The 26,817-nt window shown below is 40.2% G+C and overlaps 1 long non-coding RNA gene across 8 annotated transcripts in view; it reads right to left on the reverse strand.

Annotated features, from left to right (window-relative positions):
* Positions 1–26,817, reverse strand: part of LOC139588217 (uncharacterized) — a 187,530-nt gene that overhangs the window by 118,874 nt on the left and 41,839 nt on the right. For 2 of the 8 annotated variants that reach the window (XR_011678585.1, XR_011678582.1), the window contains exon 1: positions 25,744–26,296. The exons of the other annotated variants lie outside the window; for them this stretch is intronic. This is a non-coding gene — a long non-coding RNA (uncharacterized lncRNA). Of the gene's footprint in view, positions 1–25,743; positions 26,297–26,817 lie in introns of those variants that run through there. 8 annotated transcript variants of the gene reach the window in all.

The following is a 26,817-nucleotide window of genomic DNA, read 5'->3' on the forward strand; positions in this document are numbered from 1 at the left end:
AATCTTCCTGTAAGTGCCTGTATTGAATAGCTCTTTCTATTCATATGCACTTTTGTGTATCTAAAAAAATGTTGTTATTATTAACTTGGATTGTGTTCTAAATAGCTTTGATCCAAAACAACTCATCTAGTCCACACAGATTTCACTAGGCTTCTTTTGCAAATCCTTTAAGTAGACAATACATATTTTCAAGGGCCAGGAATGTTTTCCTTCCAAGATCATGGAAAGAAAACAATGTTTTGCTGACCTTGGAGAACATAACATTCAAGGAAATCTTCATGTCTATATTGAAGAGGAAGAAAAAAATAAGATAACCTTGGAATTTAACCATATTACTACACAATGGATGCAACAATGCATGCACAGACCAATACTTGGGAAGGACAAACATCCTTGTATAGATACATGTGAGGGTTAAACCTAACTCATTGTATCTTGATTACTTCATTCCCAAAATCCATTTCCTTTCCTCTGAGATAAGAACAACTTCTCTTCCTTCTGTTATTCTCTAATGGTAATATTTGTCAATACTCAGTGACCTTATGATTATTCATTACAAGAAGAAAAAAAAAAATCATACAACCAGAAAATATAGTGTAGAACAACATTCTGGAGATCAGTTTAAGAAGTACAGAGACTCTACAAAGCAAATTATAATTTGTTTCTGTCATTATTATTGAAAATTAATATTTAGTAGAACTTAATGAGCAATTATTTACACTCAGCATATTTGGGCCTAGGCCAGGGTCCAGGCTGCAGTAGCTCCCAAGTGTCACTCTCAGATTTGACAAGCTTTCCATCCCATGTGCTACAGAATGGCTGTGGTCATGCTGCTACTCAGCACTCTTCAAGCTCAGGTTCATCCACATGCTTTGTATTACACTAAAGTGAAAAGGTGGCATATAAAATAAATTTCATGTGTGGAAAATTAATTTTGATGTTTGAAACTAGTAACTCTGGTAGATTGTTGGGAAAGGATGGAGCTGGAGATAAGCATACAGGAGCTAAACAAATGTTTCTAACTAGCTTGTTCTAGTTCATCTGTGAGATACTGTAAGGATATTGCATGCCTGCACAGAACAAATGAAGAGGTAAATTTATAACTTGCTAGTACTAATTATCAAGAAAGATTGTTAACATCTAACATGCTGAAGTCACATCTTTAGCAATTCTATACTTGAAAATACTTGTTATCTCAATAAAAACATGAAAAGGACACTTAGAAGGAATTTCTTCTTTGCTTTAGTCTATCTACATATTTTTTCTGTATTCCCAAGTCAGTTAATTTAAGAATGTTTATGAAGCCTATATCCATTGTTTAAAACATTAGGAACTTGTTTTGAGTCCAAACTGTTCTACTGGCACATAATGATCAGAGTCACAATTTTATTAAATGTTAACTTTTCATTTAGCAATATCTTGTTAGAAAGTTTGAAACTAAAACTTCTCTACTTGGTAAAATATCTAGTTAAACAATTTAAGTAGCAAATCGAGAATTTCTAAGGTAGTTGCCTTAACTATTTATAACAGGACAGAGATATACAATTTATTTAATTGTCTTTACATGTCTATCATGTAGGCATGTATGTATGAACAACTGTTCCTGGGCTCCCCTCAAGAGATAAAGACACTTTAGGAGTGATTCAGGTTATATGATCAAAAATATATCTTAAGACAAGCCATCTGACCTGCAGACATTGCATTATAGACCTCTAACTGTAATGACCCCAACACAAATCCCTTCATCCAGCCAGCACTGACACAGAGCTAGCTGTGCACTTGTGTCCCTAATTTTAATTGTGTCTCTGATACAATGGTTCCAAATGCTTCCACCCTCTTATGAGGGGACTGCATCACTTAGGCTCCCACTCAGAAACTGAAACAAGGGTCACGACAGGCTCCTTTGTAATGTCCACTCATGACAAAGAAACTCAGAACAGCAAATAATCCAGTCCATATGTCATCCATATATGGATGGTATAGTTCATCCATATATCATCCATACATTCAAAGCATATGTTTGTATTTAACGCTGGTGAAAACGGGAATGTGTTTTTAACATTGTAATTACGCAACAGATACATTAGAAGGCTCTGAGTTTCTTCCAGAGATGGATTTTTTTGCCTACAGTACTAGTTAAATATTCATAATGATCTTTAACCAAGTATTTTGCTCTTTCAATGACTTGCTAATGTAAATTAAAAATCTGAGCTTCTCTCTTAACCTCATTCCATTTTTTAGGGCTTACTGCATTGCAGCCTTCCAGGTTTATTCAGAGTTTGTTAAAGTGATGTTTACCTAACATACCAGCAAGTGAAGCACCAAAAAAAAATCAAACCACTTTGGAAACTATTTACCCTGACATTAGATTCAGCCTTTGCAAAAGATTCAGTCCTCAAATAATTGGGGAGAAAGATATAAAAATTAATTACATGGAAAAGTCATCCAAAGCTATTAATTCATCCCTTTTCTGGAAATATCCCAGGCGCACAAAGAAAACCACATCTCTGTAGCAATTCAAGAAAAAAGACCAACAAGCCACCAAACCAATAAGTATAGAAATCAATGCATACAGCCCATTTTCCTTGCACAGTGTGCTGCACTTTATAGCAACTGAGAGCTACATTTAGTACCCAGTAGAAATGTCAAATACTTATCATAACCAGTTCATAAGACCTTTGAGATTCACAGTAGCTGGCTGTGGCCAGCTTGTTTCAAATTAGATTTGTCCAAGCTAATTTTCTATTCATGTTATGTACAGTTATTTGAGGTGGAAGGCTATCAGCTCAGGGCAGGCAAACAAGACTCCCAGCTTCAGCCCTCGCTCTTCAAAAGAGCATGTGCAACTTCTGTCCTTTCCCCCATGTGTCATTGCTACACCCAGCTTCTAAATATCACACTAAGTGACGTTAGTCAATGTGTAAACATGCAGTAACTTTGGGAATATTAAAGCAGCCCCAGCCCACCATCCCAGGGAAATCTGTGCATCTGTGACTAAATGGGTATTTATCATTTCCTGAGCTCCGTGCTGGCAGCCAGCCAGCAGAGTGTGTACATTGAAATTAGAATAGATTGGGAGACAGGACTTTGTTCCAAATTGATCTGGATGACGATAGCAATTTTGAAGGCAGCTCCACATTTTTAAAGGTTCTTTGTGTTTACCTATAAAGGAGAGGGGAGAAACATTTAGGAAAATGACAGGAAGGAAATCTAATGCCAGGATATATACGTTATCATTATTTTTATTTTATTCCTTTACAGCATTATTTTACTATCATCAACAGAGGAGCTAGAGTTTGCTAGTGTCACATAGAGAAATGCATGGAGCAGGAATGGAGAAAATGCTATTTCTAGTCATCTGTTTATTATGTAGTATTTTTTTTTCCTACTGCAAATGCTCTCACTGCAAAGGCCAAAAGGTTTTATCAATTGAATCAATTCTGGCATGGAAAAAAATTATTACCATTAATAAGAGTAATCCAGTTTTGCCATATGGTTAAGAGGTCTTCACTCATCAGTTTAGTCTTGAGTTTTACTCTTCGTCTTGAAAATAGTAGGTGGACTTACAACCTCAACTTAGCTTATTTTTTCCTGCAACATTCCATATGTACTGTATAAAGCAGGATATTTTAACAAATGTATGAGCTATTTTTTGTTGTTCACAGTCTTCTGTAAAATGATTTGTGAAATGGTAAGTCAAAATCATAAAAGATGTCAAGGTTCAGCATTAATTTCATTAGCCCACCAGAAGCACTGATAATTTTTTAATACTTTGAATATTTGCCAGAATAAAGATAGGCATAAGAGCTCACCAGGCATAAGAGTATTCAGTGTGCAACTGCTTAAAAAATATTGAATACAATGGAAAGAACGCAACTCATGAGATACACATTATTTAAATAATTATATCGGGAACTGACCTTGTGGCACTATTTTTTCATTCCTTATGCTTCAGTGTGGAAAATGAGATAAAACTAAAGAGGGTAATTTTATTTTCACCAAGCACCCGAATACTGTGCATAAAACCCTCAGTGCTGCTCCCAAACTCCTGTCTTTACATCATCTGGAGAGCCATCTGACCCAGCCCCATGTTGTAAGACTTGTGATAGTTAGAGAACAGCTGCTATTCTGAAAGTTGAATATACAGATTTTCACCTCAGCTTGAAGCACCAATAAGAATACAGTACATGGTATATCTCAACCATACTCCAAGGGTATCTTGAAAACTAGATTGACACCAATGCCTAGCTGACTTAAACATATACTGGTCAAAAGCAACATACTCCGTTCACTTAGTGATAGCTTTGGCCATCCTTTGATGGGACTCATGGTGAGTTATATCTTGCTTCAAATATAAGTAAATTCTGTAGGCCTGGGTGTGTTTTAAAAAAACATTAAGTGCTTTTAGCATATAGCTGTTGGCCATATAATTTTTATGCAATCAGGGAAGAAGAAAATTTGGAGAAAGCTCTGTTCCCTTTACATCAATAACATTTCTGTTTGGTGCCAAAGCAAACAGCCATTTCCATGGCTCTTTGCTATTATCAGTGAACACTTAAATTTTTTTCAGGCAAAAGGATTGTGTGCTTCACCTCCTTCTCCTTCAGAGTACGACAGAGCTGGCCTCTCATATTTAAAACCATCCAAGGCATCCTGTAAACCTTTGGAACAATAATGTCAGCATTCAAAGGAAATAACTTCCTCAAAACTAGAATCCTCTTTAGCATGGACAGCTGTGTCTCAATGGAGCACAGCTTGCCTTCCTCCTTGTAGCACACAAATGTTCATTGCTTTGATCTGGCTCCCCTTGCAGCTGCTCAGCAGATAGAACTAGGGGCTCCAAAGGATGTGATAGAGCTGTGAGCTGTATTAATGCCTGGCCTGACTTGTCCCAGTTTCCAGAAATTATCTGGCTAGTCTGAAAGCAGCAGTACAGCAGGACACAATATCCCCTTTCTCTGTCTTTCCTGTGTCCATGCTAAGCCATAAATCTCAGTGGACCTCTGACTCAGCTGAGATCCTCAGAAGAGGAATTTCTTACAGGCTAGGCAGAAACATAAAATCCTGTTGAGGGGACATCACAGACTCATCCCTGAGCAGATGGGGTTTGTACACATAAAAAAAAGCCCTCAAGACAACAGTGTTTTAAATAGATTCTTTCCACAGATCCCTATGGAATCAAGGAAAGCAGAATCAAACTGACTTGCTCTATGTAGTGCTACAGTTAGGATATTTTAAAACAGAAATTTGCAGGTAGGGAGCTAACTACACATGACTGAGTGCCTGTTAGGCTGCTATAACACTCACTTCTCACGGAGACAGAGTTTGCTGCCTACTGCAGATGGGGTCCCTTTTCTTCTGTTCTGTGACTTTGGACCATATTGGCTTACTGTGTAACACCACAGATAGGAGAAGGGAGAAGAAAAAAGGCTTTAAATAGCAAATCTTCCCTCGTGAGCCACTGAGCTCTCTTTACAGCAAAATAGCTGAATGGCATATACACATTTTCAGGAATCCATCCCATCTGTTTTCTTAAGTCCTTTGGAGTAACCTGAATATGTATGGTGCCAAAATATTCACTGCATTCCACAAGGACTTGGTGGGTACCACACCACGTTTCCAGTGGTGAATGATAAGGTACTGATAATGACAAGTGTGTACTTCTCTTCCTTGTCTGGTAACAAGAAAACAGTGTTAACTTTAGTCTCTATAAGTTAAATATGTCCCATTTACTTCTGGTAGAGAGAATATGCTGAAGACATACTACAGGATCACGAACAAGAATAAAATTCTTACTTATAGTACAACTCACTACTGGCAAGCTAGAGTTTGACAATCATACTGTCAGTACCTTTGACATAGCAGTTTTCTTTGGTGGGCTGGCCTGCCTTTCTTCTGTTCTGTCTGGTAAAGACCATCAAGCACATTTTTATCTTTCTTTAAAGCAGCAGCATTTGCATTCCAGTACCTGTAACACTTTCACTAAGCATGCTTAACTACTCAGTCAATTTTTACAAGTGGTCTCTGAAGTTTGGAGTACATCATTTTGTTGCAGACAGCAAGAAGAATTGTAGGAGGAGAATATTCCAAAGTTTATTTTGTTTGTTTTCTGTTGCCGTCTGGTTGCTGAAATAAATAAGGATTATATGATACTGATGTCTGCTAATGTCTAATCTGTTACTTACTTTAATAATTTCTGAATCCACTGCTGATTTTCTACCAAATTTGGTGTATGGAAAAATATCCCAAATGTATTAAATTCTCAGAAAGAAATCGAAGGTTGAGAAACTCAAAGACAGCCTCACTGAGGAGAAGGTTAAAATGAGATTTCATACTTCATTTGTCATAACAAACAACATAACCTCAACATTAACACAAAAATCCACAGGAAAACAGTTTTGAGTACTACTGCTGCTTACCAACTTGGCCTCAATGGTATAAGAGAAATCTGTATTTTTATGTACAAAATAGCTTCTGTAGGAAGAGGAGCATTGTCTCACGTATCCCTGCATAAGCTTTTTGCATTTGTTTGAATTAAGTGAACAGCAGAATAAAAACTCTGCTGTGTTAAGTAGCTTCTACTTGACTTTGGCTTTCATGAACAAAACTTCAAGCAGCCCTAAATCACTTTAGTAACTTATCAGCTAAGTGATTTCTGAGAACTTATATGCATCTTAAGTTGCTTTTACAGACTTTGAACAACAAAATAAATACCCATTGGAAGAGCTGCAGTAAAATACAAAATAAAGATGACAGCCAATTTAACTTTGCAAACAATCCCTAGCAAACGATCCCTTAAATAAATACTACCTCTTTTTTCTGTACTCACACTGCCCATTGTCTCACTGAAGTTTTCATTCAGAGTTCAAAACTATTTTAATTATCTTTTTTTAGTAATCTGTGGCATAAAGCGGTTTACTGCAGACATCGGATTTTAAACTGTATTCTAGTTTTATTGTATGGATGATACACATCCTTGGCTACCTCATTTTTCTCCCTTGAGAATGATTTCCTTACCACCTCCATGGTACCTGCTGAGTGCATATATATATATTTCTTGGGATGTTTTCAGATTTTTAGGGATTTTACTAGATCAAAAATCTTTTTAATTAAAAATTTGATGATCAAAAGTATCTCTCAACATTTCCTTGAAAGCAACTGAGTCTAAGAAGTTTTGTAATATTGGTGGGAAACAAAATCCACACAATATGCAAGGATAATAAAACAGTAGAAACTTTCACTTTGATAATATGTGAATATTTATGGACTTATTTACAGTAACCAGGTCACACGACATGTCTAAACAACTTCTTAAAGCTGTTCTTCGAATATAAAAGTTTAATATGGGAAAACATAATTTCGTCAATCCCTTGTTCATCAATCTCAAATCCTTTTGATAACTCTCTCCCTCCCTCCCTCCCTCCCTCCATACCTTATGCTTCTCTTCTTGCTGATGGCTTCCCTCAAATATTAACCTAAGTATCCTTTGATGCAAGATTACACAATGGCAGGAGACACGAAACCTGAAGTGTTACGTGAAGATACATATTAGTTTTTCATTTTAAAGTTTCCTCCCTTTGAAGTTCTAAGGAAACTACAATTTCCTTTCTCCTGCTCTAAGATATATATATTCACACACAGTTAAATACGTCTCCCATAACAATTCATTTCCCAGGCCTAACCAATACTTAGGTGCAGTTCAAAGAGTGCCTTTGATCTGCACACAGTTCCTCAAAAAATCTTTATCTTTCCATTGAGGTGATGAGGAATCCTACCAAGAAATGGCTTCCTGCATCTAATTAATTGAGACCATGTAACACTTTCAAGCAATACCTTATTAACATTTGCATTTGAAAAGTTCACATCAGTAATTATTTGCATAAAGTAGAATACTGTGCTTGGTTGGACCGATAGAGGAGGAAGTGTTAAAATCATGAATTCACTTTAATACTGTACATCAAATAAAACCTTGTTTACCATTCTGTGTCAGATTACACTCCACAACAGTAGTGACTACGCTTGGGAGCCAGCCATTTATCATGTTAAAAACAAGGACTTTTGAGGCCAGTGATCTACAGTAGCTCTATATAAAAAGCGGTTGTATTTTTATGCCTTTGCTAAGTTTTGTGGTTAAGTGGCTCACCTCATAAGCACTACCCAATGTAAGCCATACAGAGCGAGTATTTATGCAAAGCATCCCACTGAATTTAGTGAGGCTATTCGTGTATACTCTCCAGAATGAAAGTGTGGTTCATGCAGCATAGCCCTCAGCGTGTGTCTGAGGCTGCACAGAGCTCAGAAGGCAGTGCCCTGCAATCTGCTGGCTGAGGCTTGCGGGGGAGACAAGCAGCGAGCAGTAAATTAGAACAGCGACTCAGAGCTGTGCCATCATCACTTACAAGTACTTATAAATTGTTTATCCTCCCCCTTCATGCCGTAGCTATAGGCTTTCTTGTTCCTACATCTGCTAAATATGACTGCTCCGCTTACTTACCAATCTCCCAGGAAGGCAGCAAGGCTCACTTACAGCTTACATCACGTGCCAAGGGGTAAAGCACCAGCTCTGTACTGAGCATTGCCATCTCTCTTAATTTTGATTGCTTTCCTTTCACCTGAATTTAATCAGATTAGAGGCAAACATGTGTTTAAGGGCAACAGCTAACCTAAAAAAGCTGAATTTTTCCTTCTCTATGGATGTCAGTATAACAAAATAGAAATACAGGAGATGCATAAGATGCTCTTAAATGGCTTGGGTTTCATTCGTATACCCCCTTTGGCTTCTCATTATAGCACCCTCTTTTGGCTTGCCACAAGGCACTCCTTTACAGAAGCAGCTACACAGAACAATGGCAAATGATAATTCACCAATAAGCCTGTCACCTGAAATGATGTGTTTTGTATTACACTTAAATAAAGTGCTGGTCTGGTTTCAGACCATGTCTCTCAGTCACTGTCCCTGCTGCAGTAACTGGCAGTAGCTGCTGCCCAGGGCCATTGCTGTGTCTTCACCTCCATGTGGAGGTGGGAGCCCAGATAAGCTATGGATCAGCATAATCCTACCACCTGGTTAACAAGAATAAATGGGAACAAAAGAAAACAAAAACTTGTTCTTATAGACTCCTTTTCATCTAATGAGCACACCGTGCTTTTCAGTGCACGTTATTTATAGGGTCCCCATGGCAATTTGATCATCTAAGATGTAGAATGGATTGGCTAAGTCAGTCCAGCCAAAGGGCCTGTGGCAGAATTAGGATCTACATTACCTTTACTCACAGCCCTCTGCTTTGACCACTAGATGATGTCAATGACTGGATACTTTGAGGTTATATGAAAGCTTGCTCAGACACATCTGTTTCCAGGCAATATCACAGAGATATCTCCTTACTTTAAAACTGACTTCAATTGAAATCCTACAATAAACTCCATTTAATATATTGCCAAACTGACATATAGCTCAAATTTGGTCTGTGAAGTCTCATCTTTTTAAGAGCAGAAACCCTTCTGTCACTGAGAAAGACCTGAAAAGCTCCTGCATTCTAATAGGGAGTATTAACCACTGATGAGGATCTGTCCTAATACACAGGAGAACAAGGGTCAGAGTAGTTCAACAAGAAGCGTGAGGGCTTAGCAGCAGGAAAAAATCCTTCTGAAAGCCTAGGGTATAAACATGATTAGAAGGGAAATTTATAATTTTGTCCAGCAAATTTCAAGCAGGCCAGCCAAGCTGCATGAGGATTTTAATGACATTTTCTCTTGATACCAAGGATGCCTTGCCAGAAGCCCTCAGACCTGCCTGCAGCCATATTTCTATACTTGCAAACTGTACTGCCCCAAAGATGGCGCAGTCTATTTCTGTCACAGATTAAGTGACCTCTGCACTTTTTGCATCTAGCTGTGGAGAAAGCTGCAGGTGGAGGAATGTTCATCCCTTGGTTAAGCTAAACCTTTGTTTGCTGTGTTCACATGAATAACTTATAGGGCCTTGGCATCATGAAAGCAGCACTGACACAGGTGACATGACAGCACTATAGACTGAATCCCGATCTGCCCTCAGAGGAGAAGATGGGATGTTTTGCTCGTTTCACATTTCACCAAGTCGGCCTGTTCAACTATTTATAAGATGAATAGAAATTTCCACTACTTCAGCTGACACACCTGCCTTTACCTAGCAACTGCTCAAAGGGAGCCAGCTGAGACAGAGGAGGCTTTGAGAGGCACAGCCCAGACGGGAACCCGCTGCTGCCACCCCTGTCAGCCCTCTCTGTGCCACCAGCTCTGGCCTCTTGGCAAGGCAGCAGCCCTTTCCACTCACCTCAAAGCTATTTATACCAGCACAGCTCAGGGGAGGAAGCTCCTTCCTGCGCAGCCTTCCCTGGGCAGAGAGAGGTGTGAGGGCAGCAGGGAGTTCTGCAGGGGCCTCAGGGCAGAGCATGGGGAGACTGCCCTGCCAAGCTTGGGGTCACCACCATGGTGACATGAAGCAACCTTCCCAATGGCATGGCACACCACCCATCCTGCTGCAACACAGTCCTGGATGCCATGTGGGCCCTTCAGGGTGCCTGGGTGTCTCTGACAGTGCAGGGAGCCCACCTGGCACCAATCACTGTCCATCTTCACCCAGCTTCAGCCCCGTGGGATTGCAACCACCACCTCCTAGTCTTCTGCTGGTTTTGACATAAATAAGTGAGGATGAGGAACACCATTTAATCTGAGGCATTTGTCCAGAACTTGTTTTGCTGATGACTTGTAACCTGGCCCACATGTAGTGCCTGCAGTCAGTAAGATTTCACATTTGACTCACATATCTGTAGGGTCTCTCAAACAGCCTGTTTTCACCAGACTGCCAGTGGCAGAAAGGACAGAGCCCCATTGCATTACCACATTTCTGTGCAGCCTGTCTGGGAGCTCCAGCCACCACAGGGTGGACTTCTAAAGAAGTCTCCTAGAAGAAGAAGCCATTTTAACAGGGATTAAAATATAGATGAGCTAATGCAGCCAGGGAATAATGCATGAAAAATCGCACATTCCTACTTTAATGCTGTAACTGTGGAGAGTGACTGACAAAATTCTGTGGTAACAGGTCCAGAGCTGGACTAGTCAGAAGACCAGCTCTTACAGAAATACTGAACCTAGTCCTAGCCAGGAATAAAGTCCCATCATCCTGGTGAGTTCAGACCCACAAAAACTGAGGAAGGAAGAGGCTATACATGGGATGCTGCAGCCCCATTTAAGGCAGGAATAGGCAAGGACATTGAACAGACAAAGAGGGGGTGGCAGCAAGAGGAAGATGTGCCAGCACAGATTCATCATGCATGCTGTTGCCGGGCTAAGGAAATAAAAAAAATTAAAAGGTATCCCAAATCAAATTGCATTTACTAGGTGTTCCTTCCTCAGCCTATTATCTGCAGAAGGGATGGGGATTCATCCAACAGCAGTGCCCCAAGCCAGCCAGGAACACAGGCTGGGGTATCTGGGGAGTTGGCTCCCTCTCAGCATGGAGAGGGGCTCTTGAAAGGCAGTTTTCTTTACTCTGATACCTTAACTGTTTACCCACTAACATTTGATGTTTTTTGGAGAGGGAGGACTGTAACTAAATATGACATACTCTTGCTGTTCACATCGTACCACGTGGCAGCTTTAAAAAAAGAATATTTGACTACATGGTTTTGATGCTGAGGATGAAAAGACCATAATTGCTACAGCAATGTGAATTGTGTTTGTGAAGGAAGGAGTTTACCAAACAGCAGGAAAGAAGATAAAGTAGGGCAAGTTTTATAGTTAAAATTAGATTGACCTGAGTTGAGATTATAAATGTTAGGAAACAAGTAAACGTGGTTTGGATAGGGAAGGGAAAAGGTGCTTCCAGGAGACATGCTTCCATTTCAAAATATCTTGTACTTTTTGCAAAGAAACAGACTGTGACCAAAATATTCAACAGCTTTGCTCCCTTGTGCTTGACACATGCTCTCAAATGTAGAGCTGAGATCAGATGTGAGGGAGGGCAGGGGAGGAGGTTCCCAACATCAAGTGAAGCTGAATCAGCCAAGTAATCCTTTTGTATTTCAGTAATCTCAGAAGACACTGATGGTAATCTTCAGGATATTTCTTCCCTTCCCTTCCCTTCCCTTCCCTTCCCTTCCCTTCCCTTCCCTTCCCTTCCCTTCCCTTCCCTTCCCTTCCCTTCCCTTCCCTTCCCTTCCCTTCCCTTCCCCATACGTCCTCCCCAGCCCTAGCACTGCTGTTCATCTTGGTAACAAGCTCTTTGAGCTGTTAAAGCTGTTTGCTGGAGTTCTGGGTGCTCTCTTTAGAACTGAAAATCATCCTGCCATCATCCACCTTGCTTTAACACCCACCCACTTAGGAAATCTGAAAGCTGTGTATCTTGTCAGAGGCTGCTAATGCTATTAATTCCCCTACCTTAACAGGCTATCCAGAATATGAAAGCAGATTTTCTGCAGATTCCTGGGCCATAGCAAATTCTGCAGCATTTCCCATACACATTCCAGTGTCTGTTTCCCATGTTTAAAAATAAAAAAGTCTGATTCAACACTCTCTCATTTCATTTGTACGTGACTGAGGTACCATTGGTTTTTACCTGCATAATACAACCTTTGCCCACTAAATCTTATTGTGAATCTTTCCCTGTTTCTTGGCAGGCTAAATTGCCCTCTCTAACCACAAGCAGACCATTTTTCAGACCCAGACTAGCACAGCTACAAAAATCCTGGATCTCTTTAGCTCTCAATGGAGACATACCCGAGTGTGGAGCACAGCCACTGTTAGATATATTATCCGGTGGCCATGGGTCTCACATAGCTGCCTACCTAAGCATTGTTAATGCTTTACCTATCAAATTAAGGTAATTGCTGAAATATCAGATGCTTTAATTGTACATGAGATTTTAACTCGTTCCTACACTAGGGAAATAATCATAAGGTGACAAGTTTAGTACCCCACCTCCCCCCGCATATAATCAGCTGGAAGCAGAGAGACACACTGCTCTTAGAAAGTTTTCTCTCACAGCTTGATAATTCCTTCCACAAGGCATTGCCATCCCAAGAGGACATAGTATGTACTGAAGCTGATTTGCAGTTGCACAAGTGTCTTGCTGTTGAGCCCTGGCTTCAAAAAGGGACTTTTAAAAAAGCAAAAAAAGGGAACATCTGATTTCTGTGAAAGCAGTTTCAGCCATCCTAGATTCAAATAGAATCTAGGATGGCTGAAACTGCTTTCATAGAAATGAGTCTTAGATAAATTTAGCCCACTGTGTAGAGGATGGTGTGTCCAAGGGGAAAGAGGATGCAGACAAGAAGCAGTTTGCTCTGCTGGTGACATGCTGATCCCCAGATGCCATAGAAGCATAGCATAACAGGTTGGAAGGGCACAGTGAAAGCAGACTGTGCTTCAGCACAGAAAAACTCAGAATGCTATAGGAATATATAAGGCAGGCTTTGACACAGCTTCAAAAAAGCCTCAAAATGGCCTTACAAAACCAGTTGAGCCTACATGTCTTCCCTGCCTGATCTTGATTCAAAGCAGTCAATCATGGGGCCAATAAAATATATTATGCAATCAAGGGCTGCACTACATTTCCTTTATAAAAAGAGACTAAAATATTTCAAGGATTTGAGACATCTTTAGCTGCCCGTACATTACAAATATCTTCAGTACTAGGAAAACTGCACATTTGACTATAAGGCAGAAGACGTCACACTGGGAGCCACAAGTGTGCTGCTCACAACATGGCCAGTGACTGTACTAAGGCAATAAAGGTGAGAAGAGTTTGTTGTGGTGAGCTGTCCTCATGACTGTTCTGATCCAGGGAAAATGTTGACCAAAGGTAGTAAAACATAAAATGCTAACTAAAAAAATAAAATGACCAGATGAAACACAATAGCATAGGAATGGTTTAATCTTTCCAAAAGGTTTAGTTAATTTAAAAGGTAACTAAGACTCAGGAGTCCCTTGGGAGCCAACACTGTAATACTCCATTCCATGCACTATGACTGAGACAAGATCTAAGGAGGTCATGAGCAGCGTAATAGGAAAGATCTTACTTTAAGCCTTAGCCACTAGTGGAAATAAAACTCATTTTTCTTTGTGCACTTCTCACTGTTGTAATAGCATAAACCATTCTTTCCTCCCTAGTGACTTCATTTAAGCAGAATTATGCAGTTCAGAGCAGCTTTATGAATAGGTTTGATGTGGTGAATCTTCGTCATTAAAAAAGAGGAAATTACTGAGTACACAGGCACCAGGGAAATACACCAGGTTGGGGAGGACCAGCATTGCTCCGTGAAAGTGCAGGTAACCAGAAGGAACATGCATGGCTGGCAGAGTAACAACTGTTACTCTATTACAACTGTTAGCCCCTTTCATTGTTTCTATCATGTCTAATAGGCTGCAGCACAGTACTAACCAAATTCACAGCAGTCCCATCACTATAAGGAAGACCTAAGAGTGGAATAAAAGGTCATATAAATAGTCCACGCTTTCTGGAATTCAGATCAGTCTTTTTTACTTTTGCACAGATAGCTGTGAAGAGATCTTTTAAAGTTAGTGATATAAATGAGGAAATAATTAGGCTCAGGTTTTCATACCTACAGATTTTAAAACCATCCAGAAAATCATTAAGAAGTGAACTTCAGCATTTAGAATATCAACTTGAAGACAGACATGACTGAACAAACCAGAACAACTATTTTGCTGCATAGTCTGTGTAACACAGGCATGAGATCTGAAAAGCTAAAGGGATTTCTACACTAGTAGTAGCGTGTCAGCCAAGCTGGATCTGCAACAGCCACGGTGGTACCCTGCCCTGACCCCATGAGGACTCCACAGCCATCAAAAAATGGCAGCAACACATCTCATAACTGAGCATGAGAGTGACATTACCTGAAGGGAGATACTCACTCCTCCTACTTCCCACCCTCACTTGCCATCTGTGCTTGAATTTGCTGGAAGTGAGATGATCTCAGGAGAATATTATCAGTCTTCCACCCCAAGCTGACTGCACTGTACTAAGTGTGCACTAGTCCCAGACTGTCCCAGCCCATGGATCTCATTGCTGTATCACAAGGTGTACATACACCCTAATTGTCCCTAAATTTGCACCCTGCAAATGGAGCTACACTCACAAATTCATGAAGGACTGAATACTGAGTCCATGAAAGAACAAATAATTCCAAACCTGCAGTTAGGTCTAAAACTGCATGAGTAGTTTTCCTGTCCAAGATGAATTCTCTACTTTGCTGATAGGGCTGCATGCTCACTGTGAAGTCCTGAAGAACAATGCCAGGGCTGAGAGGAGATACCTGTCAAATGTCATTATATGTGTTCTGAAATGCTGACTAATCAGCAATATTTGATCACTGACAGAATAAAACACGTATCCTGGCAAATATCACTCTGTTGTGAAAACAATCCTTCCAGCTAAGTCTCCTTCATGTCCAAAATCCCTACTTACTTTAATAGAGTGTTTTGGAGTGCCATGGTTCTCTCTGCACCCAGCTGGAGCCAGGCTGTTGAGCCACAATGTATCCATTTTTCTAAATTAAAAGGCTCTGGTCGTCATCATTGTACTCAGTCACTGCCTATTCCAGGAGATCACACCTCTTTCCCTCTGGGATAGACATTGGGGCTTTTTTCCAGCTGGGATTCTTTTCTCCAGAGATGGAACAATCGAACCCACTCAAATGATAAGCACTATTATTTCCCCAGAGAAATCCTGTCACAACATTATATTTTCTTTTCTGGAGAGAATCTACTGGTCCTCGAGGTTATCCTCTCCTCAGCCTACCTACTTTTACAAGTATTTTTAAGAGGTAAATACATGGCTCCATGCATTTACCTCTAAAGTTCTCCAAGGACAAAACATTGGCAGCTACCTGAGCATGAAGGTAGTTTAACTTTACATGTGAGGGCAAAAATGGAGATGGAAATAAGATCAGCAAAAGCACTGCAGCTCTATTTTCCTAATGAAGCAGAACTCTCACACCGAGCTGGGCTCACACACTTTAATCAAGCACACTTCTCACAACACTGGGGTTATGGAGAGCCCTGTGCAGAGCAAGGTAATTATCAGCTGCCATGGCTCAGAAGGGCTCTTCCTCTTCATTTTGCTCTGTTGTCAGCTAATATTAAGGAAGAAAATGAAGAAAACCCCTCATTTTCAGAAGCATCTGTAGCACAAAAAAGACATGCAGTACATATGTATCCACTTCCATCTAATCCACACCCCCTGCCAAAAAAAAAGAGTGGAGGAGAGAGGGGGATCAGAAGATGAAATGTTGTTATGCTGGTCATCTTTGTAAAACATGTTTTTGCAAGGATGAGCCAAATCTAGTTTCCAATTCCATTTCAGAAGGACTGCATTGTGGAAATTACTTCATATGTGATCAATAGCATTGATTAAATTAAAGTATTTTGAGAAGGGCTTCCCTGGTACTGGAAGGCAGGGACTGATGACAGCCTAGAGGACAGTGAAACTGCTGAGGAGACAAACTGAGGCAGAGTAAGATAAATCTCTGATTTCCTCATATTAATGAATGTTAGTACAGATACAGGGGTGTGGTTTATTTAGGTAGTAATAGTAATACAGGGTTATTTTCTCCTATCCAAATGTGCAGAAAGTGCTATGTGAAGAGTTTGTTTGGAAATCCTTGTGGGACTGCAGGACCTAAGACAGAGAAAAGCTTTGATATCTCTATGTATATAAGTGTCCAGGCACAGCATGCCATAAAACCAAGCCAGGCAATGCATACAAGCAAAAGGAAATTTCATTGAGAAATCAGAAAATTGCACTGAGCAAGAAGTTGTAGAATAATGAGTTCAGTCAATAGAATAATGAGAATAATAATTCAGTAAAAAAAAAACCAGAAAGCTTTATCAAAAATAATATCAGTTTTATTTACCAGCATAAACAGATATGAAAGAAATAAAATCACTCAGCAAATGGTACTCAGGATGTGACCTATGACAAAACAAATCATACCCATGTGCAATGAAAAAGCAGACCATGAAAGCCTGCAAAATGAGGGGAAAAAGGTTAGAATCTTATAGGAGTGAGAGGGAGAATCTCAGAACCACAGAATGGTTGAGTTTGGCAGGGTCATCTGGGGATCACCTAATTCCAGCCTCTGCTCAAAGCAAAGTGAACCACAATGGGTTGCTCAGGTCTGTGTTCATTTAGACCTTGAAGACCCTCAAGGATGGAGCCACCACACAAACTGTCTGGGCAAACTGGTCCTGTTGTTCAACCACCCTTATAGTAAAAAAGTGTTTCCTTATTTTAAATGTTTTGTGCCCACTGTCTCTTTTCCATTCATTGAACACCGCTGAGAAGAGCCTCATTCCAACTTCTTTATTCCTGTCCTATCAGTATAGGACTAGGTGTATAATACACATTCACAAGATCCCACTGAGCTTTGTCTTCTCCAGGCAGAGTTGTCCTGACTCTCTCAGGATTTCCTCTTAAGAAAGATGCTCCAATCTCACAACCATCTTTGTGACCCTTCACTGAACTCAGGCCCCTATTTCGATGTGCCTGTTGATGTGCAGACCCAACACTCCAGCTTTGTCTCATCAGGGCTGAGTGATGCAGGACATAATTAGTGCAATAACTCAAAGGGAAAACATCACTGGTAAAACATATGATAATTTGATACTGGGGATAAACTTCAAAATATCTGAGGGCAGAGTGCTACTTAAGCCAAATATTCCAAAAGATATTTGAACTTGGTGGTGCCTAAAAGGGTTTCAATGATACATTAATGGGCCCGAGAGAAGAACTCAAGATCTTTGTGCTTATACTTTAGGACGTGACAAAAAACTATCAGCTTCTGAACTTTGTGAATGTGGTTAGCTCAAAAAAGTGGTAAAGGATGGTGAAGTCATTACAAAGTCAAGACTTTGCTACTTCTGATTGGGTAAAAAATGTCACTGAACATTTCTTTCAGGGCACCTGGCAAGCTAGAATGTACATGTGCTTGCACATGTGGGAAAATATATGAAAGTACACACAAAAAATGAAGCTTCTCCATGAGCTTCTCAGTGACCTGGAAAAAATATTTTTAGGAACGTTTTGCCTGGTGAGAGCAATGCTGGTCAAAGCTTACTTAATCTTTGGCAAGGGAGGGTGGGCAAGTGAAATTTTCATTAAACTGAACCATGATGCACCTAATGGTCAGAGAACCACTCTCACAAACACGCCAGCATATCCCAATCCATTCCCATCAGAGGATACACACAAGTTGTGACCTGAGAGGATTGTAAGCTATTAACACAATATCTAATTGGCTCCATGTGGAAAATCAATTACCTCCATAAAAAAAAGGCATTTGTTAGTCATGGTCCAAGTGCTAAGAAATGAAGTTTCATATCTGAAAACCGAGGAAAATTGGAGGGACTAGAGGAGAACTGATGCTGTTTATCTATGGCTTCCTATTTTAAGAGGTTAGCTGGAGTTCTGCAATTACACCAGAGTTCTGTATTACACTCATTACCCGACAGTACATGTATTCACAGTCCTAAAATGTCAGATGTTTCTAGGACATCTACATGCTCCTGACCTCACACGTACTTTCACAGCAGCCTGATTGTACAGCTATATCTTTGAAATTTCCATTCCCCTGGCAATTAATGTAGCTTAGTTTTTGCTTAAGAAAATAATATTCCAAAGTTTTTTAAAAATAATAAAGCCTGGAGACTCTCATGCCAGGAATGAGAATTTGGTGATGAGAAAAGGAAATGAGCAGAGGTCTGTGCACACAGGATATTGGAGACTGGAGGAAGGATCCTGCAGGGAAGAATTTCATCCTACTTTGGTTTGAAAGTCAAATACAGCTCCAGATCTGAATCATAATTAGACTCCTGCTGAAAGTTTAACTCCTAATTTCTGAATTGGGTAGTGAATGCAACCAAATACTAATAATGATGCCTCAACATGTCCCTTATCAAAAGCAGAAGTAAGTAGCCAGCAGTGCTCAAGACCTAAATATTTAAGTGGACTAAAATAAATAGCCTCAGAATTTGACCTATCTCATCTGGGCAGGTAGCAGCAAGGCCATAACACCCTATATGTGCTTTGATCATCTTGGAAGAATTTACTCTCCAGATGTTTATGTTCCTCAGAAAAATGATTGGTATTCTATTTTTGTAGAAAACAATTTATGGGAGAAGTCCAAGGATATGAATTTAAATTTGGCTATCTGCCAAAGAGTGATTTGATAAACATTCAATCTTTGTTTCAAGTTTCCAAGAAGCAGTTATATATAATTCAACAGTTCCCACTGCTGCAATAAGAATAAACAGACCAAGCACTGAGTGGGGAGAAGCCCAAACTAAGAAACTTAACTTGAGGAGCTGAGTTGGTGGAACCAGACTGAGAAAAATACCAGGAAAATGGCAGAAGAGAGTAAATTGGTTGCAAGCAGGCAGAGACACATTGTTTGGGAGCAGCAGGGTACCCACAATCTGGAAGGGAAAGGAGAGAAAAGCAGAAAGCATAGCAAGGAGAAAGAGTAGGAAAGGTGTGAGGAGACAGAAAAGGGAAAATAAACAGCAGCAGTCACACCTAGCTACAGAAAGGAAAAGTGCTCATATAGATAACATTAAGACTGTAATATTATTTTTAAGGCTGTAGAGATTAAATATAGCAATAATTCTAGCTAAAATATATGTTTCCTAAGCATCTCCTAAGTCTCTAAACTGGGAGAAAATCAAAAAAGCTAGCCCACTGTTAAATGAGGGAAGAATTGCAATAGCAATGGTATTGAGGGTAAATACCAGTCCAGCAAAACACAACAAGTGGCTAATAAGAGCAGCTGGGAAATGTTTCTGTAGTGAAAGTCAAATGCAAGTAACATCCTGATGAATCATTAATTCTATCCAATAATGACCTCAAATTAGTTGTTTCTATATTTTATTATTGTACTTCCTCATAACAACCTGCATTATTTCCATTAATGTATAGGTCATCATGTTGAAGGATATGGAATCAAAGCTTTGTGGATTGGGAGAAGTGGTATTTTTCTGTGATAATAACACCATTTCTGCATAACTAGTCACTGATCTTTGTTCTTCTCATCAGCAAATAGACCATCTCTGTAACAAAAGTAAAGCTGAGGGATTTAAAAATGTCAAAATAGCAAGCAACAAAGAGCCCTTGGCCCATATAAATATTTACATTTGAAATATCCATTTGCTGAACTGAATATTTCAGCTGTTGAGGGCAGCCTGAATCTCATTACATCAGCTCCACAGGCCTATTGGTGCTCTTGCTTTGAAGACAAGAACAGCACATTTATTGTGCGATATGCACATTCCAAACACACAGCACACTTACAAAGTGGGTTGTATTTCAGCAATGCCATGTCTCTGCTATTCAATTTTTATGATAGCATCTAGACTCCACAGCTGTGCAGCTTTCTAATATTGAATACAGATCCCTCAAAAGACAGCTGTCTTGGAGGGAATTTTTGGGTTTTGGTTTCTGGGTTGGTTTTTTTTGTTTTTTTTTTTTTTTATTAAGGAGAAAAAAAGCCCTCAAACTTCTAAAACCAACCTTAGCAATGTCTTGCCTAGCAGAAAATCCATTTTAATTCACTAATTATTCTGATTTGGAGCTCCAGTGAGTAAAATACTGTCCAACACTTGCAATTCAGGAAGATTAGTGAATGCAACCCTTTGTTTGGATGCAGCTAGCTCAGCCCCAGAAAGATTTGAGCCAGTCTTTCTCATGATCAACACATAGACAGGCCCCTCTGTGTACAGACCTGGCACTCCATCCTGCTAGAGACTCCTCATGCCCCCATGACCTTATGAGGGACCAGGTCTTTATTGGGATACGATTAGAGGAGGAGCGAAGAATAGGAAGATGTCTTCCTGCTTTTGGCCTTGCCTTGCAAAGGAAATCCATGAAAAAAGGCATCTCAGCTCCTTTCTGGGAATGTCTATTATATAAGGGCAGTGTAGGTCAACAGTCAGGTCAACAGTCCTTGCTACCACTGCTCTTATCAATCTTTGCCTCCCAAGAAAAGGCTGGGGGCAATAGGCTGCTGGTGTAAAACTGCCAAATGTTCTCCAGTGGAGTCATCAGGCCTCCTCCTGAGGTGTTGTCACCCCTGCCTCTTCCACTGGAGGCAGCCTGGCCCATGATATAAAACAGGAGAAATCCAAGAGATGAATGCAGATGCTTTTTTTCTCCCTTGCAAGTGTTTACTTGATAGAAAGAGATCCAAAGTGGCATTTTTCATGTAACACAGTGTGGTTGCTCTATAGTTCTCCCAACTTCAGTATGTCTTTAGCATTGAATACTCCCAATTGTACGTATATTTACCATTCCAACTCATTTGGAAGTGTTTTGTATAGGCTGCTTTGTTACTTCTGTACATCTCAATATGCCAAATAGATAGCTGAAATGTTGCTGTGGGCCCCTTTTTAGTAGCTGCTTGTCTGTTTCCATACACATGCTAGATATCACTATAAAGTGCTGTCTTCACTTCAGAAAAGGCTCTAAACCAGGCATTACTGGCTGAGTAACTTGATTCCTCAAAAGTCCTGCACTTTCAATTCTTTCTCATAGATTTTTCTCAATTCTTCCTGAATATCCTGGTAAAAGATGGAGCTAAAGTTTCCCAGTCTTCAGATTTAGATTCCATCTTTTTAGATGTCATGTTACTTTCCAGCATTCATGGCAAATAAAGATTTCTTCTCCTATTAATATGTTATAAACCAGCAACCAGCTGTGTAACAGATCAAATCCAAGTTTAGTAGTCTATAAATGGTAAACTGGCAATATATGTAAATGCTGGCCTGACCATGATATTTCTATCTTTCTCTAAAGTTCTTTATAACCAGCATTATCACCAAATACATCCCAAGGGAACTCTGTGATAACACAATTGTCCTCAGAGAGTTGTGGTGCCAGAACACGGAGTACGTTTGCAATGAAAGCATCACTCTGGCTCAGTCTGTGTAACTATTAATGCTTTGCAAGTCTGCCTTGCCTGGGATGTAATGTACTACAAATAATTGCCTAATGTGCTTCAGCTTTGTGCAGGTTCTGTGAAAATACTCTTTTCCTATAACTTAGGTAATTTTTTCTCATTAACCAGGGATTTTTTTCTCATTAGCAGGGATTTGTTTCTCATCACTAACTAACTCATTAGAAGGAAGCATACAGTTTCCAGTGGAAAAACTGGATATAATAGTGCTGTGATAAAGACTAAAAAGTGATCTACAACTCACCATAGTCACCAACAGATGACATTCATAATAAGGTTTGTCGCTGTTTCCAAGTACCTTTCTATTAAGCCATTATTTTATCAAAATTCAAGCATAGAAAATTTCCTTCACTGTGGCAATTAAGTTTTATTATTTACCCCAGATGCATTGGGTATGAGAGCTAAAGAGCTGGCATTAACAAAAACATACAGGGTACTATTGGTAAGTGCTATAAATAAGTTTTAGACAAATAAAGGAGCAAGTACCTAAACGCACATACCCACACATACATTGGCACACACGGGGCTCCTTATGTACTTTGACACAAAGAACAATTTTGCAATTCAAAGGCTTATGAATCTACAGGCAGCTATCTGAAAGGTGTGTGTCAGGTCTGTAAAACCAAACAGCTGCTCACAGTTCTCACCTTTGAGAAGCCAAAGCCTGGGGCTGTGCACACTCATTTACACGTGGTTGTACTGTCCCTGGTGTTTAGGCCCAGGGCAGCCCAAGGTGGAATTGCAGGTTATAAAGTGCATTGTAGTAACAAGCACAGTTTCATGACACAGAGGCCAAGGCTTTTACAACTCATTGCCATTAGTAGCCTGGGTTATGTTGTTCTTGACCTATCTCTGTGAGGGGTGCTCGGGGCACAGTGAGCTTTTTGTCTTACCCCTTGAGATGCTTTCTCTGGCAGACAGGGACTTCCTTGCGGCAGTGGATCAGGAGTCCTGCCACCTCCCAGCTTCCAGGTGAGCGGCCACAATGAGTAACATGTCTTCCAGCCTTCCTATCAACCCACAGAAAGCTGCAACAGCAGCTTCTCAAAGCCTGTGCTCCTTACAGTGGAGTGAGTCATGGAGGAAATGGGTCTTTCAAGACACCACATGAGGGGAGCTACCTGCACAGCGTCCCCAGCAGGAACCTGGATTCAAGTCATGAAGTACCCTGCTCCTTGCCTCTGGTCAAGGCACCAAAAACACATTCTAGCCAGCTACAACAGGATATCCCCATGCTTTGTCTGGAACCTCACAAGGACTGTCTGTCCCTCACAAGGTGTGACCCAACCTCACTCTGATTAGCCTGAGTTATCTGGTGTCACATGTAAACATGAAAGGAATCTAGGCACTTATTAAATATGCATTTCCCTTCCTATTAACATAGTTCCATCAATATTTTAATGCCATGTTGCCTTTTGGATTGTTTTCCTACTGTAACATGAGGTCTCTGCTGCAACAGACAGACACCACAGGAATGGATGAGTTTATGGATGACATTTATTTCAGTATGACCAGCTGTCATTAGTGGTGATTTTCTGCTGCAAATACTTACATTTCATTGTGAAATAACACCTCCAGTCCCTTCTACCAATAAAGCCAATGGGACAGCATGAAGATGTACAGAGTAGGGCTGAAGGTATATTCAAGCAGCAAAAGAGTTTTTACTCCCAAAGGGAGCTAACTCATGATCAAACAATTACATTTATGTAAAAGAATATATTTAACTCAGTACAAATGTGCTGACTCTATTGGCATACATGAGGAGGAAATTTGATAATTGACTGGTTTGGGGGTAAAATTCATGTCTATAGGAAGTTTGTCTGAGGGTTTTATTTCCTGTTTTTTACAATCCCTTTCTCATCCTGTCTAGTGGTTTTGCTCTCCTCTGGTTATAGACTAATCATCCCAAAGTCCCAGTCATTTGCCTGAAAAGCAATAGCTGGCAGTTATTGTGCTAAACAGCCCATTTTGTTATCCCTGCCACAAGCCCTGGTGTTCTCAGGCATTGCACTTGATAGGCATCATTAAGGCTCCCATGCTGTTAGTCACTTTCCTGATCTTTCATGTTTCTTCTACTCGGGAAGCAGCTTTTCCTAGAAACATTCAAAGAGCATAAAACCAGATTACATCCAGCACCTTGGGGTAATGGCATCTAAGATCCAAATCCCCCACTTTTTTTTTTTCTGTGTTTTTTAAACCGGTCACTGCAATTAAAAATGTAAAAGGCTGGATTATTTCCCTTGTGCTCATACAAAGTCATTCCATAGAAGGCTACATAACTAGTTATAAGAGAAATATTGTTCAGTCAGTAATTTTTAGATGGCACATTCTAAGAGTCTGTAGGACACTGTATTATCATGAGCTGGAGTGTGTTAATTGGACTGTCACAAACCTGACCATCTCAAATACTGTGAGGTCACTGTGTGCCATCCACAAAACATTTTTGAAGATGCTGTGAGTGTGTCTATACTCAGACAGCCTTAGAGCTCTGCTTGAAGGATGGATGTGCAACCACCACATAGGGAAGGAGACCTTCCCGTTTGAGGGTGAAGCTCTCTTGTGCTGCTGTCAAGGTCCCTGGCATATCTTGTGCAAAGCAAGAGAAAGCAACATGAGAGGGTGCCAGTGGGTCAGTGGTGCCCACATTCATGAGGAGTCAGCAAGGGTCTGTGAATGTGCTGGAAAACACGTGCTCATTGCTTTGCCTTGGTATCTAGAGTCCAACCCTGAAAGCAGAGATTTGCTGAGTCAGCTCAAATCTAAACTGATTGGACCACTTGAACCAGGCAGCCTTGCCCTTGGTGGGAAAGCAGTATGTAAAATGAGAGTTAGTTTCCCTAGGGGAAAAAAGTTTGAGGTCACAGGAAAGAAAAATCAAGTTTATGTCACTTCATCAAACACCCTCTCTGCAGAAAGTGCCACAGGTTCCTAATACCCAAACAGGAAAAGCAGATTGTGGATCAGTTTACATTGTTTCATCTCAAAATTTCACATCCAGTAAACTGGATCAAGCATAGCAAATACTAAGGGTTCAAACTGCAGTTAATTTGCAATCCTAACAGGAGCAATCTGTTCCTAGCATTCCTAGCAGAAAAGGAACAAGACTTTAGTTAAGATGCAGGCAGAATAACGCAATTTTAGAAGAAGAATTCAAGACAGATGAGGCTAATTCTTATCTCATATATTTTTATATGAATTTACAGGCCTTGGGACTGTCTTATGGCAAGTACAGAAATGGCAGGTACATGGACTAACTTTCATCTTTGCTATAAAGCTGAGAAAACAGGCCATTTTAGTTAGTAATGCAGTAATAAGATATAACTTGTCTCATTTTTATTGCAGTTTATATTCCAAGCAACAGTGGGATACCCAGCACTGCATTAGCATGCACCATAAAACAAGTATACATTTCCTATCTTCTTCTACCATTAATGTTCAAAAAACTTTTCAAGTTACTGTTGGCTTTTTGTGCCCAAATTTCCTAGGAGATTATATTTTGAAGGAGGCTGAGGGGTAATCCATGCCATAATTTTTGAATTAGGAAAGATTCTCAGAGGAAAAAAAAAAAAAAATCACAAAAACTCTCTGGAGTGAGAGAGTATCCACCATATCTTTCTCTTTCCGTCACAGATTCCTCCAGAAATGACATAGCTGTGAAACTAAAAGCTCAGCACAGAAACAGTTCCTGGACACCTCCTTCTTATGCATATATTTAGTATGCAGTTAGGGACATACTTACGGGTAACGATACATAAGCAGCGGAGTCACCATCAGCTGAACCAGTGACTTCAGAGAAGGTGAAATAGTCCAGAAGGATAGGATAATATTTTAGAGGGAACGTGCAGGCTTTCTGTTGGCCTTTTAATTGAAAAAAAAAAAGAAAAAGCCCCATCTGGGAGGCTCAGCAGAACAGGGATACGCTTTGTATTTCACCAGAAGGAGAGGGTAAGTGGTGTGGCTGTGGAAAAGCATAATCCTACAGGCTGGGAAATATTCTTTCAGCTCCACACTGGTTAAGCCTCTTTTTGATATAAGCGTAAATCATCTTTTTGTTGGGGGGTTGAGAGAAGGGAAAATTTGTGCCCAGATTTCTCCTTGAGAATCCGCCAGTGCATTTGCTGTTAGGAAATGACTAAAATAAGCCTCTGCACATATGTCCTTAAAAACACTTTGACTGCATTCCTCTGTAATTATTAAGCTTCTTCAGAGGCTGTAAGCCAGTGAGAAAGGGATTAGAGGGGTTACTTTGTGCCTCTGTGCCCATAAAAATCCCTTGGCTAATGCAGCACACTGCTAGGAGCATCCTGAAAGCTTTCACATAATCCCTGCCTCCCAGCCACCACCGCCGCTACATTCCCATTATTTCAACACATTCAAATTTCATGCAGTAATGTGGAAGCACTCCAACATGGAAACAAGATTCACATTATAAGACACATTTGAAAACTAACCTGCCAGTTAGAGTGGAGCAGCAACATAACTGCATGATAAACACACCCTCAATTTTATGCTGGAAGGACAACCAGGAGATGTAAATTGTCACTTAGTATCTGCTAACATTTCCTGTTGTCCTGGCAGTTCAGGACAGGAATCATTTTCTATACCTGTCCTTGTAGGAGAGGTCAAAAGAGAACACCCACCCTAAACTGGAGCTGCATCTGAGTATAAATACATGATAGCAATGACAAGAGAGTGATCTGCTCCCTGTCACCATTCAGGGGATTTCATGTCAAATGAGAACTTGCAATGCTCAGTGGTGTTGCACTGAAAATAAGTCATTGTATCATAGGCAACAGTAACACGGGACTGGAAG

Source organism: Agelaius tricolor, unplaced genomic scaffold (genome assembly GCF_023055355.1).
Source record: "Agelaius tricolor isolate 1412-34295 unplaced genomic scaffold, bAgeTri1.0.p SCAF_3, whole genome shotgun sequence".
In the NCBI taxonomy this organism is placed as follows: Eukaryota; Metazoa; Chordata; class Aves; order Passeriformes; family Icteridae; genus Agelaius; species Agelaius tricolor.